This window comes from Leptinotarsa decemlineata, unplaced genomic scaffold, assembly GCF_025532065.1.
Source record: "Leptinotarsa decemlineata unplaced genomic scaffold, Ldec_3_MD MMD2_tig00026358_RagTag_RagTag, whole genome shotgun sequence".
Taxonomy (NCBI): Eukaryota; Metazoa; Arthropoda; class Insecta; order Coleoptera; family Chrysomelidae; genus Leptinotarsa; species Leptinotarsa decemlineata.
The window spans coordinates 7,709,181-7,730,684 of NW_027412703.1; positions in this window are offsets into that span (position 1 = coordinate 7,709,181).

A 21,504-nucleotide genomic window follows, 5' to 3' on the forward strand; every position below is an offset into this window, starting at 1 on the left:
CCGAAGCAAGTCAAACGTTAATTAAAATTTGACATTCTTCAATGTAAAACTACCACCCCTACCTTCAACCCTCTTGGGATGACAGGTACAACTCTCAATTTTTTCAATGGGAAGTATAAGTTTGTGATATATAGTTTGAAAGGTCTCTTCACTTTCTAATAAACAATTTCAAAGCCTTTGAGTTTATTGCAACAATATATAGAGATAAAATAAATTAAAATCATGTGGTTACTGAAATTCGAAAAAAACACTCAAAAACATTTTTGTTATGCAGAATGAAATGTAATGAATGTAATGCATGTAATGAAATGTAGAATACTAAAAAGAACTCAAATAAAACTTCACTAGTTCGGACTTTTATTGTCTACTATATAAATTGAATTGAAATCCCTGAAACAACTAAAAAAGAATAATTAAAAATGAATAGCTGAAAATAACAATTATATTATATTAAGCAAAATAAACCTGAAATGAAATAATAGTGAAATAAACTACAAGTAAAAATATAACAATTGAATAAATAATCGTCTTTGTATCTACAATCGAAACGTCGTGAACTAACGTGACTTGGAATCTCTACACTTTTTATTTTTATTTTCTTTTTCCATTCCTTTAATTTTATTTTGTTTTTATTTATTCAATTGTTATATTTTTACTTGTAGTTTATTTCACTATTATTTCATTTCAGGTTTATTTTGCTTAATATAATTGTTATTTTCAGCTATTCATTTTTAATTATTATTTTTTAGTTGTTTCAGGGATTTCAAATCATTTTATATAGTAGACAATGAAAGTCCGAACTAGTGAAATTCATCATGAAACATTGTCAATCACCGTCAAACAAATATCAAATAAAACTGTCTTTTAACATTATTAAAATATCATGAGTGACTCACCTAATCGCAAGCGTTATTCGTTCTTTTGAATCATTCAAATCTGAAGGTTTAGTCTTGTATACATATCCCCATAAAAAGAAATCTAATGATGAAAGATCAGGTGATTGCGCTGGCCATTCAATCGATCCTCGTCCCCTAACCACGGATTGGGAAATGTTGTATCGAGGTATTGCCGCACATTAACTTGGTATCCTGCCGAAACCATATCGTATTCACTGGAACTTGAGGGTTTCTTGGATCAGGATATAAATTTGCTGAACTTACAATGACATCATTTTGAAGAAGTGCCAAATATTTATCACCATTCAAGTTGCTCTCAGTGAAAAAGGGACCAATGATATGGTTTCCTACAATCCCTGCTCAACTATTAACACTTTGAAGGTATTGCCTGTGTTCCTCTCTCATCCAGTGAGGATTTTACGTTGAACAATAGCGCCAATTTTGCCGTTTAGCATGACCCTTAAGAGACAAACTACACTCATCAGAAAACATAACGTCTTCTAATTGAATGATACTGTCATTCAACATATCCATCATTTGCTCACACAAATAAGTTTTTCTATCAAAATTGTCTTCCATGAGCTCCTGAGTAGGTATCATTTTATAGGGATGCATTTTGTTTTCTTTCAATATGTTTACTATCGATGTATGGCTTACATTAATGCCTGTATACTCGATGTATGTGGGTTTTCCTCAAAGTCAAGCATCATACATAATTTGAGTTCATCACTCATTGAATTGTCAGCTGCTTTTTTATCTGCTCCACATGACCGAGCTGGCGAAACTGCTTCTCTTGCTTCTCTGCTTATTGTTCCTTGAGATATGGGCCATGAATTAGAAAAGTTCTCATTAAATAGGCGAGCTATTTCTTGTTATGTTCGGATTTTACCTCCGTAACCAATCATTTGTACAACTGTTATTTTATGCATTTTCGTTAATCTAACAAATTGTCAGACTTGAAGTTAACGAACTTTAAACTTAAATCAAAATACTGACAACTAATGTTGTAATATACAAAACAAGTTGACAAGGCGTTTCAAACTAACGTTGCCACGGAAATTATTTACAGTTTTTTAAAGGATACTATCTAAAAAGAACATTGCTGAATTGGCCGCGGTGATAGTGCGCCCGACTCACGATCGGAAGATCGTGGGTTCGATTCCTGCCTCGACCAGATATTTTTCTCTAGAGAATTTATCTGGTTGAAGCTGGAATGATTCTGCAACCGTGTTAGGAATCACACGTTGAAAGGTAAGACCTCGTTAGTCCTTAGCTCGCACAAGTTTCTCAACTTCTGAGAGTTGTCGTTCATATGGGGGCGACAGCTGATTAACGGAAAAACATATTTTAAACAGATTTTTAACATATGGTTTTTGCTTACTTTCTTATTATCGATACCTCAATATGAAATAAGTTTTGGGTATATTGCAGTAAGTTTCGAATGTATTTTATCGAATTTCGGTAAACACATGATTTTGACTTATTTTATCTTTATTGTTGTAATGAACTTAAAAGCAATACAATTTTTGAATAGAGAATAAAGAGATCTTTCAAACGATATATCACTAGCTTATACTTTATATTTAAAAAATTGAGGATTGTACCTGTCATTCGACGGAGGTTGAAAGTAGGGGTAGCATTTTCCCGTTGAAGTATGTCAAATCATAATTTAAATTTGACGTGTTTCGGGATTTTGTTAAAATGTGTACCGTAACCGAAATAATGAATTCATTTCAGTTGGCTTTTACACACTGTATGTACGAAGAGAATTCAACGTCCATGGTACACAGTAATAGGTGTATAATTTTCTGATATTTAATAAAATAGCCTTCTTCTATAATCTTTCAGTTGGATATCTTCTATCTTTTTTGAGTACTATTTCAAGCAAAGTGTTTTGTATCACTTAAAGATTAGGTAAGTGTGATTCATTCAATCCACTCCAAACAATAATACAGTACCTTATAACTGATTCAGCTAATGCATCGTATGTCATTAGTAACGAATATTTATTTAGTTTGTTTTTGAGTTGGTAGAATTTGAAAATGAATTTCTTGAGTCTTTTCACGAGAAAATCTGCATGTTTGTACCAGCTTACATGTTGGTCAATCATCACACCAAGATATTTTATTGAATTAGTTTATTATATACGTATAGAATACCAATAAATTTCTCTGTCTCCAAAATCTTCATTTGATAACATCAAAAATTTGATAACATCAAAAATTTGATAACAGAAATTGGTTCGAAAATCTTACAGACATTGGTTTTCCGTTCGAAGTTAAAAATTCTATCTATCGGTCCGAAATTTTTCCTTCGAAGAAAGATTTCAAGTTTCATCTTTGTTAGCAAATTATGAAAATATCGTGCATCTTTCGACTACATTCATCAAGACATAATGAGGTCTAAAATACCAATTAGTTGACGAACTAGTTTGATCTTTCTCTTGAAGATGATCTCTTGGTGATTGAAACACGTGTCGAGGTGTTAAAAATAAGCCTACATAGCACTAACTCTGAAAATAGTACAAATATGTATGGCTATAACTTTAGTAAAAAAGAGCATAGCATTTATTATTGCTCAAGTTTATTGAGGCTATCAATAAAGGACAGAATTTCTAAAATTAAGCAATTCAAATTATGCGAAAATTACATTCGTACTATTCATCAAGTAAAGGACTGTAGATTCAATGGTTGCAAGGTTTGTTCTAAAAAAATATAACACCCTCCACTATGAGAATACGGAAATAAGTCAAACCGCGGTCGTCAAAACGGAAAATAATTTAACAATCAAGTGAAAATAAAATAAATAATACTCGTAGCAGGTGGGTGTGCGCTCTATCAAAATAGATTGCGACAAATAGCGCGCTTCTTTTAACAGCGTGCGTACTAGTTAAGGACGACAAAGAAACAATCAAAAAAGCACGTGTTCTCTTAGATTCCGGTTCTATGTCAAGTTTCATAACCACCGATATGAGCAAAAAACTTAACGTCAGAAAATTAAAAAGGCGGTTAGCTGTTTCGGGTTTGAGTAACGCAATTCGTTATGTTGAATATAAATGCAATTTGCAATTACAATCTATTCACGATTCATATTTTTTTGATGTATCATGTTTCATTATCGATCAAATAACAGGTAGTTTACCTGAATCAAACATAAACAGATCGATTTTGGAGATTCTAATGAATATGAAATTAGCTAATCCGAAATTTCATATACCGGGGCAAATCGATGTATTATTAGGTTCCGTGTTTTTCTTGAATCTTTTATGTGAGAAAAAAAGCTTGGGCCCTCAAAAACCAATCTTGCAAAAAACAAGATTGGGGTGGATTATTGCCGGTCCTCTAAACAGTTTTCTCAAACGTTTCCCCTGTAATCTCAGCGAAACGATTAATAGATAGATAGATAGTTTAACGATAGTCGTGTCACGAAGTGTTCTGGCGATACATTGAATCTATTGGAGCCTCTGGAGACACCCTACATTTTGTTTTATAAGAGAGAGGACATTGGTAGATCAAGATCTTCAGATGATGTGGTGCTGCAGGTTTTTCCTAGTTTTCCTGCAGCTGAAAAAGCAAATGCGCCACTGCAATCAATGAAGTCGCCCCGGAGCGCCAATTAATTTTTAATTTTTTTATTAGTCACTGGGCTATGCTTGAAGACTGGCAGTAAACAATTCTAAAGAAATGAACTTTAAATGTTCAAGCCAGTCTCGAATATACCTACACAGTAGATTAAATGGACTGACGCCTATCAGAAAACAACTACTCCCCTGACTAATACCATGAAGGGCGTTGGATTATATCCAACAGGCGTCAGTGCAGGAATCTTCACAGAAAATGTCCTTCATTTACAATTGGCAATACAACTGAAAGAGTCGACCTTAAAATTTTGGAAAGGGGCACACTTGCAGACCGGTTTCGGGCTCATTAGCCATTCATCAGTGCAAGATAGTGACCATCATCGACCTGAAGTCAATGATATTCCATAATTGAAAATCGGAATTCTTTCAGAGTATTTCATTCCTCTTCCTAAGGTGGAGCGAAACAACAAAATGTCACTCCATCTAGTGGACGAGGTACTAACCAACTGCATATCCGTAATTTGCCCGATATAAAACGTCGTATACTATTTATCGTTTTAGCAAATTTTTCTTTTCGTAGTCCCCATTTAAAAAAATGGGTAAAAAAATCAAACTTCACATAGATGGCCATGAATTCAAATCTAGATGTATTTTTCAATGCTTAACAACTTTTCTGAATAACATTTCCCGCGAATTTTCAAAATAAGAGTACTTTACTCTTGTCTCAAAATCAAATATTTGAAGGCTCCTCGTATATTACTTAATTTTTACTGTATTTTTTCGAAAAACCCTTAATAAGGAAGTTTCCCATATGGTGCATACTCTGAGGATGACACTGTAGTTCGAAAAGGTTCCTAGATAAAAAAATACTGTTTCATTATTTCATGCAATGATGTAACTTTCTAGCGAAATCCTCATCCAAAATGAATTCTGAAGTATACAATTGTTAACTGCAATTATCATCACATTTTTGGTAACTAGTATTTCATTAAGAGTCTTCACCCGATGTATTCTGATAACGAACAAAATAATGCTCCATCTCAATATTATATGTTTCCTAGTAATTCTCATAAATTACGACATCAAATAACGAGTTCTCTCTCTCTTTTTCTGTCACACACGCACGAACACCAACACATACACACACACACACACACGAAAAATATCTTTAACGGAGTAGAATCCCCCAATTTTGAGATGTTAACCTCAAATCTATACTACCGTTCAATTTCTCCATTTTGTTTTTTGAAAGACGCCATCGACTCTCCACCTCAATCAGCACGCCATGGCCCCATTTTAGAGGAACAAAGTATATACATGAGTGAAGAATATGTTTTTGAGCCACGTGGTACATAGAACATCAGATATATGTATAAATTACCGTTGTAATAATTGTAGGCACCTTGACATTGAAAATTTGCATCATTGGCGAGGTATAATTATTAGGTAATGTGGTCGTATAGCCCTGTCTTAACCCATCAGAGATTAGAAGTAAAAAAAGTAAAAGGAATAGTGTGGATGTTTTCAAAATATTTTTGTGGCTGAAAGTGTGGTTATATCATTATTATTTTGAAGAGACATTCCAGAACACAACTCAATGGTCCAAGGATGAAACTTTGGGGGATGGAGCCCTATGGAGAGGCACTTCATCACCCATCATACTGGTATCCTTACTTTTGTTTTTACCCATATTCAGGAATCGATGAAACCATGGATATGATTAAATGAGCAATTGAAATGTCAAGTTTGAAAATTTCAGCAGCATATTATTAACTTGTCTGAACTAAGTTACAAATTATAAACTGTATTCACTCGCCGTTCTTCATGGTGTCTGAGGAATTCCTAAACGAAAACTTCTCATTTGACTTATTTGAAAAGATCACTATGGAAGAATGTGTACTTACATGATTTATTATTTATGACTAGTTATACCAGCAGTTTTCAGGGCAGTTTGTCAAACAAAACAGGCATACATTATGAAGGAGACCATCTTTTACAGTCTTTCATGAAAATAAATTAGGTATCCTCTATGGCAGGCGGACGACATGAAACGTAGACATTATACAACTACAAAATGAAAATGAATTATGCAAATGCTGAAATTTCCTTGAATTCAGTGATACACTCCCATGACGCACTCAAATAATACAGATTATCATCATTCATGAACATCAAAGTGTTTTTCTAATTGTAGCTTAGCCATTGTTTGTCGTTGAGTGTTAAACTGAATGAAGGAGCAAGGAAGATAATAGTTGAAAATTGACTTCATAAATATTTTGATTGAAACCCGAAACAATGATGGAATGAAATGCGGAGTTAGGAATAGAAAGATTCCAAACCAGATATTTGAACTAATTGTGGATATATACTGAAAAAAAAAATAAAAGTTTTGGCTTTCTGCTTTTCCATTTTCATACAAAAATGTGGGAATCTTCTGAAGAAAGAAGGAAAGCAATCAATTTCAAAAATTAACTTTATGAAAAGATATGTAGATCATGCAAAGAAGTAACTTTCAGACACAAACCTTTCTAAAACCACTACTTCCATATAAATTCTGACTCATCTTTTCTCTAATCAAATTGTATTCCACACAGTCGCTATGGAATTAAATCAGATATTATTTATAGGATTGCTACACAATATAGTAAATGAAAGAGTTAAAATTTCACTGACATGATCTACACGTTTTTGTATCTACAGACTTGAATTGTTAAAATTGATTGCTTTTTTCCTTTCTTTGGACGATTCCTGAAGTTTTTTTGTATAAAGATGGAGGAGTAGACAACCAAAAGAAATTGAAACTATCACAGTTTGGGCGAGATTTTTATAGTGAATTTCAGGAAGTAGCAATGTTTAATTTTTGTAATTGTAATCAAAATTTATGAATACGACCAGTTACTGACTAATTTTTTAGACTTGTGGAAGGTTCTTAACCTAAAAAAATATAAAATATCTTTTAAAGAGTACCATTATCATTGCTGATGAGGCAGCCGTACTATATCGCACTGATACTTGTTGATGATTGAAAGACAAAGCTGAGGAAGATTTCAAAAAATTGTCAGTTGATTTGAGAGCAGGTTGCTGACAATCAATATCAAATAAATCTCTTTGTACGTGTCACTAATTAACAAAAATTTGTCAAATTATATATACAGGGTGTTTTAAATTGAGTCGGCGCCATTGCCAACTCCATTATTATTAATGCTACGAATTCGGTTGAATGGGCAAACTAACAGCATTTTCAATGGCCTTCTCGATTGACAGTCGCGTTTTAAAAATATTTCATAATATGATAATTTTTTTGAACGGAAGACTCTATATTTTATCATGCAATTCGATTCGTAATAACATTTTTAACAACAAAACTCATATCACCTTCCTTCCTGAAGTTGAAAATGAGCGACTTGTGTGGAAATATTAATTTATTCCACTAGTACAAAAAATGTCTTGGTTTTGGCTAATATAATGCTATCAAATATCGAGTGAATATTCAAAAACACCGCCTTCTTGTTGAACACATATTTGGGCCTTTCTCTTGACAACACGTGTTGCTTTCAAAACAATTCTATTAATTATAGTTTCAATATGCTTTTTCAGTTTATCTACATCATGTTCCATTTTGTACACCCCATATTTCAGATATTCCCAAAAATAAAAATCAAGAGGTGTCATGTCTAGTGAACAAGGAGGCCACTTAACAGTACCATTCTTAGCAATCCATCTTAAAACAGTCCCGCAACATTCTTTTCACGTCACTGAAATTATGTGCTGGTGCTCCATCCTACTGAAAATGAATCATCTGACGAGACTCCAGATTATGATCACCGAAAAACTCTTCCAACACTTTTCTTGATGAACTAATGTAATGGGGTTCCCAATCGTCTCTCAGGGTTGCCAGGTTCCAGTGTTTGCACTGATCTTAACCTATAAGGAGAAATCTGGTTTGTTCAGAATTCGTTGAATAACAGACGGTGGAACAGCTATTTCTGTAGATAAATCTCTGATGGAATTATTTAGATTTACCTCAAAGTAGGCTAAAACGTCAATTTCTCTATCTTCAGATAATACAAAACGTTTTTTAGTTCTTGTCTTCTCAAAAACTTTTTCATTATTCCTGAATCGACGATGAAGTACAATAGAAAAACGCCGGTGTATTTCATCGGTTCGAACTCCCATTGTCTAATATTGTTCGAACTCCCATTGTCTAATATAATATAAATTGATTTAAAATCCCTGAAAAAAAAAAAATTGAAACTATGTTGACTAAATGCGTTGTTGGACAACATAGTCAAGCTAGCGTAGAGATACGTAACATATGGAAACCTGTAATCAAGTGAAAAACGACCAACTCCCGACTCGACTCCGCCGAACTGTAAAGACCTGATTTTGTCCCCAGCGGGGCAGGCACAAAGCATATGCTCTATTAATAAGGAGGTGAGATAGTCAAGTTGCAAGATTACCATCTTGATACCCACAACATTCCCATATGAGGGTTTTTGAACGTCAGCTACACCTGACCATGCATTAGATTCAGCCGTGCAGGGCTTTTTCGCCTCTGGTTTTGGCGAATCATCACTTGAACGCAAACGTTTGCTAACCTACTCATAGGGAGTTTGTTCCCCCCCCCCCCCTTGAGACAGATTCTGCTTACGCTGCCCAAGAATTTGGTGCAAGGCGGTTTTATAAGGTACCCCGCTATAAAATTCAATACTTTCATCACAATTATTAGAAACATTTTGTACGAATTGGGCAAAATAGTTGTTTATTTCATCGGGATTCGAGAGGTGATTGGGTAATGAATATTGTTTTTTTGAACGAACATTGAGGTTATAAAAAGCATTCCAGGTTTTGCGTGGTATTTTTTCAGAACAGACAGACTTGAGGTATGTCCTTTTTTCAGTTCTAACTATTGACAAGGTATAATTTCTCAATTCTTTATACCTCATACGATCATTAACAGATTTAGTTTTTTTAAATTTTTGAAAGGCTTTATGACGTGCTTTCATAAGAAGTCTGAGATTTTGAGTGAGCCAAGGAGCGGGTGGTTTGGTAATTTTAACTTTTTTAAGAGGAGCGTGTCTGTCAAAAGTAGAGATTAAAAATGAATTGAAATTGTACAATTTATTATCAATATCATTTTCATTTATAATTTCGAACCACAGCAAGTGGTATAAATCTGATATAAAAGTATGCAAAGTGAAATTGTCGAAACAGCGGTATGTTACAAGTTTGGGTTCTATTTTGAATTTCTTTGTTAAATATTCAACGTAAACTAGCCTGTGATCTATAATGCCCTGGGATGATGAAGTACTAGATCTTACAACATGATTATTATTAATAACGAAAATCGGGTCAATGAGCGTGCTAGAAACGTTGGTGATTCTAGTAGGCTCATTGAGAATTTGTTCTGAATTGTAACATTCAAAGCAGTTGATTAGGGGATTGGGTAGTTTGAAAAGGTCAACGTTGAAGTCTCCAATGCATATCACATCATCAGAAACAGGACAAACAGCGGATAAAATATTATCAAGGTCACCAATCATGCTCAAAAAATTAGTATTTGGAGGCCTGTAAAATACCCCTAAGGCCATACTCCTACATCCAAGTTTCACTTCAATAAAGATGAATTCAAGAGATTCTTCAACCACAATATCAAAAGTTATTTTGTTGTATTTCAATTCATTTCTAAGATAAATTCCGACACCCCCAACTCTCCCTTTTCTATCCTCACGTATGAACTTGTAAACATAAATTTGAAACAAGTTAGAATCAAACTGATCGGTCAGCCACGTTTCAGAGACCATTACAATGTCTAATTTGTTCTCTTGTATAAGTACAATGAAGTCATTAAAGCCTGTAAAAATTGACCTGAGATTCAGATGAGCAATTTTCATAACGGAAACGTTAAATTTCAAATACAGGAAAAGCAGATTGTTTACTCATTAATCATATCCATGATATAAGTATTGAAAATATAGAAATACGGCAAATATTTTTTTAATACAACTGTTTGAGAGGAAAAACGGATGAAATAGATCGGTAATGTATAAATATTCTTGAAATGTTAGAGATATTATAATTTATCATTAGTAACAGATCAAACAAAGAATCAACTATATATCAAAAGTAAATAACAGAAAGAGGAAGAATACCGAAAACACTTTTCAGTTATTTTTCCTTAACCTACAAAAAACCAATGCGCTCCGAAAAATAAAGTAGATAATAATAAATCAATGCCATAGAATGTCAGCAGACTCAAAAAAAAAGTATGAAAAATTTGAATTGCAAAGGGCTAACAAAAAATAAATAAAAAAAAAGATGTTACAAAATTACCAATAAAAGATTTCATGATTCTATTTACCAAGATCGGATTCACATTTCAAAAGTTTTTTCTGACCTTTGAAGTTCACATAAACAAGCCCATTAAAAGTCCGGGATGATTTATTAAAATGAGCACGAACTTTCTTGAAAAAATTGAAGTTCTCAACGGTAAGCAGCTCTGTAATCATAAAAGATGCTCCTTTAAGATTCTTCTTGTTGTTAAATATTAAATTTCTTGTCCAACGGCGGCCAAACCGAAATACTAGTGGCCTTGGTTTCTTGGCTTGAGCAGTTTTTTTCCCTAGTCTATATATCTGACTGATATCGTGTTTAGTGATATCGGTTCCCATTTTAGTAGACACAAAATTCGAGATAATATCAAATTGATTTGAATCTCCCTCATCAAGGCCATGAATGACAAGATAATTGAAGTTTCTTTGTATTTCAAATCTATTTACTCCTGAAGCCACTTCTATAACGTCTTTACGTAAAACTCTAGGTCATTTTTTAAATCCATGAGGGAACTATTCATATTTTTTTCAAAGGAATTTAGCCTTTCAAGAAAAACTTCGATATCAAGATTAGTTGTACTTGCTGTTTGTTTTGTTGGGATATTATTCCTGATCTCTTGAAGTCCCTTCTGGAATTGTTCACTTAGCTTATCAACACGGCAGTTGACTTCTTTTACAGTAATGGAACCTCCAGGCATTTCGAGAAGTTATAACACAGTTACTAAACGGTTATAAATGACAGTTCTGTATACAGGGTGTCTCGGGAATGTATAGATGGGGTCAAAATATCACCAGTATTTCATATAACTGTTTTTCCTAAAAGTCTTCGTAACCAAGTTACGGGCCCTCAAAGTTACAAAATGAAAAATGTTTTTCTTTGATAACTTTTCAAGTGAATATTCAAAATCATCCAAATTTTGGTAATTGACTAAACAAATGGAGTCCGTCGATGAGCTTTCATGCAGGAGTCAGTTGTTTTGCTACAAAGTCGGGAACGGACTACCCCCGATGGTCCACACCCCAAAACTTTGAAATGACAGATATTTTTCAATATTTTTCAACAAAATAAGGTTACTTGGACAATTTTATGAATAAAAGTACTCGTGTGGAAAGTCGATCGGAGCAACGAGTCTTGATAAAAATGTAGTTCTACTCGACGACATCAAACCCGCTCGTCCACCATTATTTGAAATGAATAATTATCAAAGCAGAAATAATAATGATAACGTTAATTCAACAACATTTATAACAGGAATAATACAAAGTATGCTAAAATGAAGTCGTAAACAAAAAGTACAGTACCTATATGGAAGTTTAAGTGATAGCAGATATGTTTTCAAAAGAAATATCAAGTTCTGTAGATTCGTGGTGTTTTTAAACTAACAAGCTACTCTACTATGAAATATCGAATTCATTCCATATTTTGTATGTACACAATACGTGTGGAATAATCACGTTTCGTGTTGATCAGTTATCTGAATCTCATGAAACTCAACATTCCAATGTTTCAAATTCTTCTTCACAGCTGAACTGTTGAGGAGTTTCACTGATAATTATAATTTTATGGGAGAAATTCTTTAACACGAATCTAAATTTAGCTGAAAAAACGCACATCAGAAAAAATATTTACTATACTAATAAAAAGCAAACGAATGAACTACAAAAACGGCTGCACATGATCAGATGAAAAATATCCAGGGAATAATTATGTTCCATTTCTTTCACAGATGTTGACAAAAAAACCTTTTAGAAAGTTTTGATAAAAAATGAGAATCTGGAATGCGATTTTGTTTTGTTGAGTGGTGCGTTGTCATATGACTATCATTGTATTGTCAATATTCTACAGGATATTTTGAATTTTTTTGATATGGCCGAACAGTTCACATTCAATGAATATGCAGATATGCATGTATTTTATGGACGAGCATTTTGTAATGCTGCAGAAGCTCGTCGTCTGTATTCCGAGCATTTTCCCAATCGAACGGTACCGTCAAGAGAAACATTCGAGCGTGTCGATCGCAGCTTGAGGGAGACAGGTATGTAATAATTGATAATTAATTTGAGCACGTTGTTTTATTTCGATATTATTGTAGGTACAGTTTTGCCAAAACGAGGTGGTGAGGGCGCTCCTAGGACTGTACGTACCGTTGTATTGGAGGAAAATATTTTGGAAGCCGTCGCTGATGATCCTTCAATGAACATCAGAAATCTATCAGAACAGTTCCATACATCCAAGTCCACTATTCATAGAATAATTAGGGAACAACTGCTCCACCCATTTCACATCCAGAAGGTACATGCCATGACACCTCAAGATTTTCCAGCACGACTGGAATATGCCAATTGGTTCATGGATAGGCAAAGAGAGGATATGACTTTTATTAATCGAGTTTTATTCACTGATGAAGCAGGTTTCAGTAGAGATGGAGTTATCAACTCTCATAATCTCCATATATGGGCCGAAGAAAATCCCCATGGGATATTGCAAACCAAACACCAACGGAAATTCAACGTGAATGTTTGGGCTGGTATCATAGGAAACCATCTTATAGGACCATTCGTTCTACAGGACCGATTGAATGGAGAACGTTATTTGGAGTTCATTCAGAACGATTTGAATGGACTTTTGGAACATATTCCATTGCAAACCCGAAGAGATATGTGGTTTATGCATGATGGCGCTCCTACTCATTTTAGTTTGATTGTGCGTGACCATCTGAACCATATTTTCCACAATAGATGGATTGGTAGAGGTGGGCCATATTCATGGCTATCGCGGTCTCCGGATTTAAATCCATTGTATTTCTTTCTGTGGGGGCATCTAAAAAGCCTTGTTTACGCTACACCTATTCACACAAGAGATGCATTGTTGAATAGAATAACATTACATTGTGAAGCCATACGAAACGACCCTGGAATGCTATTTCAAGTACAGAGAGGGTGTCTTCGCAGACTAAGAAAATGTATAGAGAGAGAAGGTGGTCATATCGAGCAGTTTCTGTAGCGGATTTTTCATTTCTGTTTGCTCTTGAGGCTCTTGAGTTTCGTTAGTTAAACGTGTTTGCATTATAAATATTCGTTATGAACATTTTACCTATCATTTCCATTTTCCTTAAAAACTAATATTTTCGAATAATGGTAGACATCTCAGGATAAATGTTGTTGAATTAACGTTATCCTTATTATTTCTGCTTTGATAATTATTCATTTCAAATAATGGTGGACGAGCGGGTTTGATGTCGTCGAGTGAAACTACATTTTTATCAAGACTTGTTGCTCCGATCGACTTTCCACACGAGTACTTTTATTCATAAAATTGTCCAAGTAACCTTAATTTGTTGAAAAATATTGAAAAATATCTGTCATTTCAAAGTTTTGGGGTGTGGACCATCGGGGGTAGTCCGTTCCTGACTTTGTAGCAAAACAACTTACTCCTGCATGAAAGCTCATCGAAGAAATTCATTTGTTTAGTCAATTACCAAAATTTGGATGATTTTGAATATTCACTTGAAAAGTTATCAAAGAAAAACATTTTTCATTTTGTAACTTCGAGGGCCCGTTAGTTGGTAACGAAGGATTTTAGGAAAAAAAGTTATATGAAGTACTGGTGATATTTTGACCCCATCTATACATTCCCGAGAGGAAAAGAGGAAGTCCAGGGACACCCTGTATATGGATGAGGAACAATTCAACCTAGCACTGACAAACTAATAAATTTGTTAAATGTATCGGAGCGAACACAAAACGTCTACTCACTACGGCGGACCATTACTCAGACGGTTCACACCGTTCTGAAGAGACCATGCCCGGTACTGATGATGGGGCAATCACCTCGAAACCGGTCTATCGGTTGGTCGGATCGACCAAACGAAAGACCGAGTTCGGGGTGATTGTCCCATCATCATACCGTTTCAAATTGGTGAATAATACTTCATTCATCCCTCTATTTTGAAAGAATGCTCATGCTGAATTCTATAATATTTTAACCTCTCATATTTTCGAAAATTTTGCACCAAAGCTCACCTGGACGTATTATAAAAACGATATAAAACTACCATAAATATTCGAAATTGAAAGTATAAACGATTTCCAAATGGTAGGTCAGTAGCCGGGCATTTCAACGTGGGTGATTTGTTCACTCTCTCAGTCGACCGATTTTCACTTGCTATCGTCCAACCCGTGTAAGGAATCACACGTTAAAAGGTGAGACCTCGTTAGTCCTTAGCTCGCACGAGTTCCGTCTTCTGAGGGTTGTCGTTCGTAGGAGTGCGTTAACGTGGTTAACGGAAAAACATATTTTAACATATTTATATATTTAACATTCTATGAAAAAATGACAAATTAGAATAAAAGTGCTATTCTTTGTTGGTGCCATCAGGAGATGATCTAAACAAATACCGCCAACGTAGTCGTTATAGTTTAATTAATTTGTGCAGAAGTCGTCAGGTTTACCTATCGAAAGTATTTCAATTGCAAAACATAACAACATATTCATTACTATCGACGTTTTACAATTTGTTCAGTAGCATACTGCGAGCAGTCAGTTGTCGCTGGAAGCCAAATCTGGCGAATATGGTGGATGTGGAGCAATTTCTGATTGACTTGTGATACGGTGCACTGTCTTGAAACAAAATTTTTTCTTTGCCATATGCGTTCGTTTCATTGCAATTTAGGCCTTCAAAGGCTCCAATAACGCTATATTATGATCACTGTTGATGGTATTTCCTTTCTCAAGATACTCGATGAATATTACACCACGCACATTCCATTCGGGCGTTTTGGACGAGGTTCACCAGTTGTTCTCCACTCAGATGACGATCGTTTCGATTCCGGAAATAGTGATGAATCTATGTTTCATCCATTGTCATATATCGACGCAGAAATTTCGGTTTATTATATTTAAACATGGCCAACATTGCTCAGAAACATCAAGACGTTTTTGATTTTGGTCAACAGTGAGCTCGCGGGGCACCCACTTTGAACAGAGTTTTCTCATAGTCAAATGCTCAGGCAATATAAAGTCAACACGTTCTTTTGATATTTTTACAATGTCGACTAACTTACGCACCTTCACTTTTCGATCATTCAAAACAGTTTTGTGGATTTTTCAATGTTTTCTGGTGTTACTGCCCCATTAGAACGTCTACTGCGTTATGCATCATCGGAGTCTCTACGACCACGTTTGAAGCCAGCCAACCAATGTTTAATTGTTGTTTCTGATAGAGCGGAGTCCTCATAACACTTTTCAAGTTATTGCTTTGTTTAAACGGTATTTTTTCCATCAAGAAGCAGTGTAAAATTAAAACACGAAATTGTTTTTGATCCATTGTTTTGGAAATGACAAAAACAGTGTCACTCTTCGCACAATAACTCACAAACTTACGGGTAGAATATCATGAAATTTCAACAGCTGTTTTCAGAAGGTTAGTACCAACTGAAAAAGCGATGAATTCAATAAGACTAAAACAGAACGAAAATACAGGTCAGTAAATCCTTTTCATTCCAGCTCTAACTGGATGCAAATATATAATACACGAGCTGTGATTTTGCATAAGGTTCAAACATTCGATATTTCACGCGTTTTGAATCACTTAGAAGAAGAATAATAAATGTATACGACCGTATAGAAGTAAACACAAGTAAGTTCACTCTCCGCCATATTTGGGTCAAGATTCCCCACCTCAAATTTTATGCGCGACCAACCCCCAGTGGTTTGCCGACTAAATCTGAGGCGTTTACAAAGCGAGCCAAATCAAGGCATGAAATATTATTACAGAGTGAGTCGTTGTAAGTGGTGGTTTTGTATTTGTGAAAAATTCGTGTCTAGTTTCAGAATGAACAAGTGTCGAGCTGTGGGTTGCTGTAATTTGCATGATGATGTCGGAAATGATTTTTTTCGATTTCCAACTGGTGAAATTAGGTACCTTTTTCTAGTATTCATTATGTAAGATTGAAGAAATGAACATAACACGAAATTCATAAAATAAATTGTTATAGACCATACTAGTGGGGTCATTAATATTCAAAAATTTATTATGAAATTAATTTGATGAAATTGCACTTTATGAATAGTATATGCCTCACAAGTAATAATATGAAATGACAAAACAATAAACAATGGCAGTTCCATAAAGGAAAATAATTGTTGAACCACATCAAGTTTTTGATTAAGCTAGAATGTATTTGTAGAAAAAATATTACTTTCACTGAAATCTCTGCAAAAACAAAATATCAAATGTATATTCAAGAAACCTTTTTTGGAACCTTGTCTCCATTTACATGTTCCAAATAATCTACTATGAATAGCAAATATGTCTATTCTTACATTCGGTCATCAATAACAGAAAACATTAGAATTTCATTCGATTGACACACTTCTTAATTAGCAAACTAGGCACCGAAAACTAAAAAAATCTGTGAATTTCACTAGTTCGGACTTCCATTGTCTACTATATAAAATGATTTGAAATCCCTGAAACAACTAAAAAAAATATTAAAAACGAATAGCTGAAAATAACAATTATATTAAGATGGCTTGGCTAAATACGTTGTTGGACAACATATATGCGGCTTTCTTGAATTTTCTCCTTAACCAATGTTCCTCTCTGTGCAAGATCTCAGCTTGGGACCACTCGATGTTGTGTTGATGGGTCTAAACATGGTCTGCTATTCCTGATTTGCTGGTAGAAATACGCAACATATGGAAACCCATCATCAAGCGAAAAATGGCCAACTCCCGCCAAACGGTCATCTCCCACGGAACCAGTGAAGCGGAAAATGGAAAGCGGGGATAAGTGAAAGTACTCGAACGACCTATAAACAGTCATCTCTCGGAGGAATCAGTCCAGTCATCACACGAAGACGATTGTAGATACTAAGAATCGAAACTTCGTGAACTAACGTGACTTAGAATCTCTCCACTTTTTATTTTTATTTTCTTTTTCCATTTCTTTATTTTTATTTATTCAATTTTTCTATTTTTACTTGTATTTTATTTCACTATTATTTCATTTCAGATTTATTTTGCTCAATACAATTGTTATTTTCAGCTATTCATTTTCAATTCTTCTTTTTTAGTTGTTTCCAATATCTTCAATTTTTCGAAAAAGAATGGAAATTTATGATAAATCATTGAAAAGGTAAAATCTGGTTCTATTCAAAGCAGAAAGAATCCAATGTAGCGCCCATAAGAAAAAATAAAGTTGATGACGGTGGCCGGAAGACGAAATGTCTGATAGCAAATCTGAAAACACCGTCATATAGCAGGGAAAAAGTGGCAATGAAAAGTGCAATTCATTTTCGAATCCTTTGAAAAATGAAGTCAGAAAAAAATAATAACAAATTTCCGAAATTTCTGTTTTTCCAGATATCTCCGGATATACTCGGAATTTCAGAACTTTCTCAACAGCATGTTGTCAGTCAGGTAAATGCGCAACTTTGTCTCGATTTAACCATTTTCGTATCTTACATAGTTTCCAAGATCCCAATGGTGAGGGTCGAATTTGAAACACCCTGTATATGTGTTTATTTTTCTACCACTTGCATACAACCTCACGGACAATGTGACAAGTTTTATCAACACTTGATGAATATGTTGATACACATATCTTTACTCTTGTAGTTTCCCTGATGATGACCATAAAAATTGGAATCACTCTCCTAAAAGTATTCTTTTGCATGCTGCATACCTTAATAGCTTAGTAATTTCGTTTCTAACTATACTAAAACCAATAATGATTGAGAGTAGAAGTAAGCCCAGTTGACAGCAAATCGGGGGCGTGCTTATTGATTTTTGAGAGGGTTAAGAATGAAAGAAAAATTCTTAGTACAATTAGTTAAAATATTCATACACATTTTTTATTTATTTCATTAAAACTTTGCAACTTTTTTTCACTATTGGGTTGCAGCAATTGATGAGTGAACTCTTTATAACTATTCTCATGCTTTCGAGTAACTTAAACTCATCGTCAGGGGTACTAGAAAATACAAATTACAAATTTTTGATGATAGAATATAATATAAATGTAAATTTACAAATTTTCGTGTAATCTTCAACCTCAGATTCGTCACTGTTGCTACCGCTATCATCAAAGTGAATTATGATTGGTTCAATATTGTGTTCAATACGGTTGTCTACGTCCCACATGTTTTGCTTTTCTTTTAAAACATGCTGCATGCATTTCTTCCAGTCTTCTGCAGAAACAGTTCGAATAGCTTCTTGTAGGTGATGTTGCACGCCCACTAATTTAAATGTCCTGTTTTCTCGTGCCACATATCCTTTTACTTGCGCCCAGATTAATTCTATTGGGTTTAATTCGCAGTGGTATGGTGGTAACCTTTAAACTGTAATTCCACGACTTAACGCCATTTCATCCACTGCAAATTTGTCTGTGTGTAATTTTGTTAGCTGAAGTAGTTCTGCCTTTAAACTATCTTTGTTATATTGGATGTTCTTATTAATTAACCATTCTTGAATTGCTGCTTTTTTCCATGATTGTTTCGGTAATGGTTCTAAATGTCGATTACGGTATGGGGCATTGTCCATGACGATGACAAACCCAGGTTCCACAAGTGATGCCTTCAAACCATTTTTCAAACACCTCCGCATTCATCTCTTCATGATAGTCGCCTGTTTTCTTAGATTTAAATATTAATTCACCATTTGGTAAAAATCCACTGTCGCTTCCTATATGCGTAACTATCAGACGACTACCTTTTCCAGATGGCTGTTTTAACCCAACTGACAAACCTTCAATAAAGGCTTGTCGTGCACTTGTTATATTACCATCCTGCCATACTTTTTTGACCGTATGTCCTTGGTTAACCCATGTCTCGTCCATGAAGTACAATTTTTTTTGAGCTTCCGAAATTCGTCAATTTTTCTTTGATAGTTTCTTCTCCATGCTATTATTTCTTGACGTTCAATGAGAATGCTTTTCCTGTCAACTTTCCCGTACGTAAATTTCATTTCGTGTACAAGTTTCCTAAAAGTTTCTTTACCCATTTTTGGGACCAATTCATGATCGCTAAGTGCCTCCAGAACTGTTGTGTGGGCAGCTTATTTCTGAAAAAGAAACTGAATAGTTCTGCGTATACTGGTTTTGGCTTCTTCATCAACTGTGATTTTTTTTCGTCTGCTACTAGTTTTTGGCGTTTGTACGTCCCCATGAATTTCTGCTCCTCTTAGTATTTTGTAAATCGATGATTTTGGTACACCGGTATAATCAGAGCACATATCAACTAATTTATCTTTTGTAATTGTGGAACTTAATGATGTAGAAATGCCCGGTTGGTTATTCGGAGGTACACACGTAGAATTACAGCACATATGCACAAAGTCATCTTTTGGTGGCTCATGATCTCTTTCAAGACAGTGAAATACTCGCAGTACAATTTGTTTTTCTCTTACTGACCGAGACTCCGACCGTTTTACCTTTTTCGACGTGGAAGGCCCGACCATGTCTCCCATTTTTTGAGTAGTTTGAGAACGGTGTAGAAATATAATTATGTAACGCTTAAACACTTATTAGCACTATTATTTTCACCAATTGTTATCACAACACGTCGATTGCTGACTAACTTAACTGTAAAACGTACAATTCACGCTGTATACTTCACAAACCAATGATACGCTCATGGCTGCAAGTACATTAGTGAGGATTACAACGATGAGATGGAAGTTACGGTAAAGTGACAAAGACAGAAATATCGTTGCGTACAGCGTTGCCACTAGTTGTAATAAATATCTAACACTATACAGAAAATAATAAATTTCAACTGATCAGTAATCAGGAAATGTATAAGTATTACTTATTACAAGCTCATTACTGATTTTTGTCATAAATAATATCTTTTCATCGTAATAGTATTGTGTATTATCTATAATTTGCCACAACCTACAACTCTACTGCTTACTATATTTTGATTCTGCTATAAACTGGTAACGTAAAATTTAGATATGACAACGCGCTTTACTCTCAATCATTATTGGTTTTACTATAGTCAGCAAAGACTACTCGTCTACAAATGGACTCTGAACAGACATTACTTGAAATGTGGCAACTTCCTGGAGTATATAGAATTCCATCGGGTATTTTTAAGGTCCTTACGAAGAATCTATGAACTAAATTGAATATTGATGCAAATGTATAGCGGAATTTCATTTCACTACTCACTTGTCCATTATTTACGACTTTACTCATCGAAAAAAATTTGAAGCGGAATTCTCAAAAAAATATAACGTGAACCAAACACCAAATATACATATAAATAAATAGCCATTGTTCTAATCAACGGATATTTTGAAAATTTGAATATGGAAACTATGGAGAGACACAATATTGATATTTCGAAATGACAATTGAGATTTTATTTACGGCACAGAAAAAAAAACGAATTACTTTCATGGAAATCTACACAAATCTAGTCAACGAGATAACCTTAGTCTCATGTTTCATTTCAATTTTCTCAACTTTCTCTATATCAATTTCTTACGAATTGAAAAAATAGAATCGTATGTCGAAGTAAAAACACATTTTTGCAAAAAAAAGTCGAATTCGAGCCTCGTTCGGATTCTAAGTCCAACGCTGTTCAACGATCTGAACACCAGGTCCTAAAACTGCCAACACAAAAACCATCGGAATCTTCCGAAATTATTTTAAATTTCGTTACTCGTGTTTTATGCAACTGTAGTCAT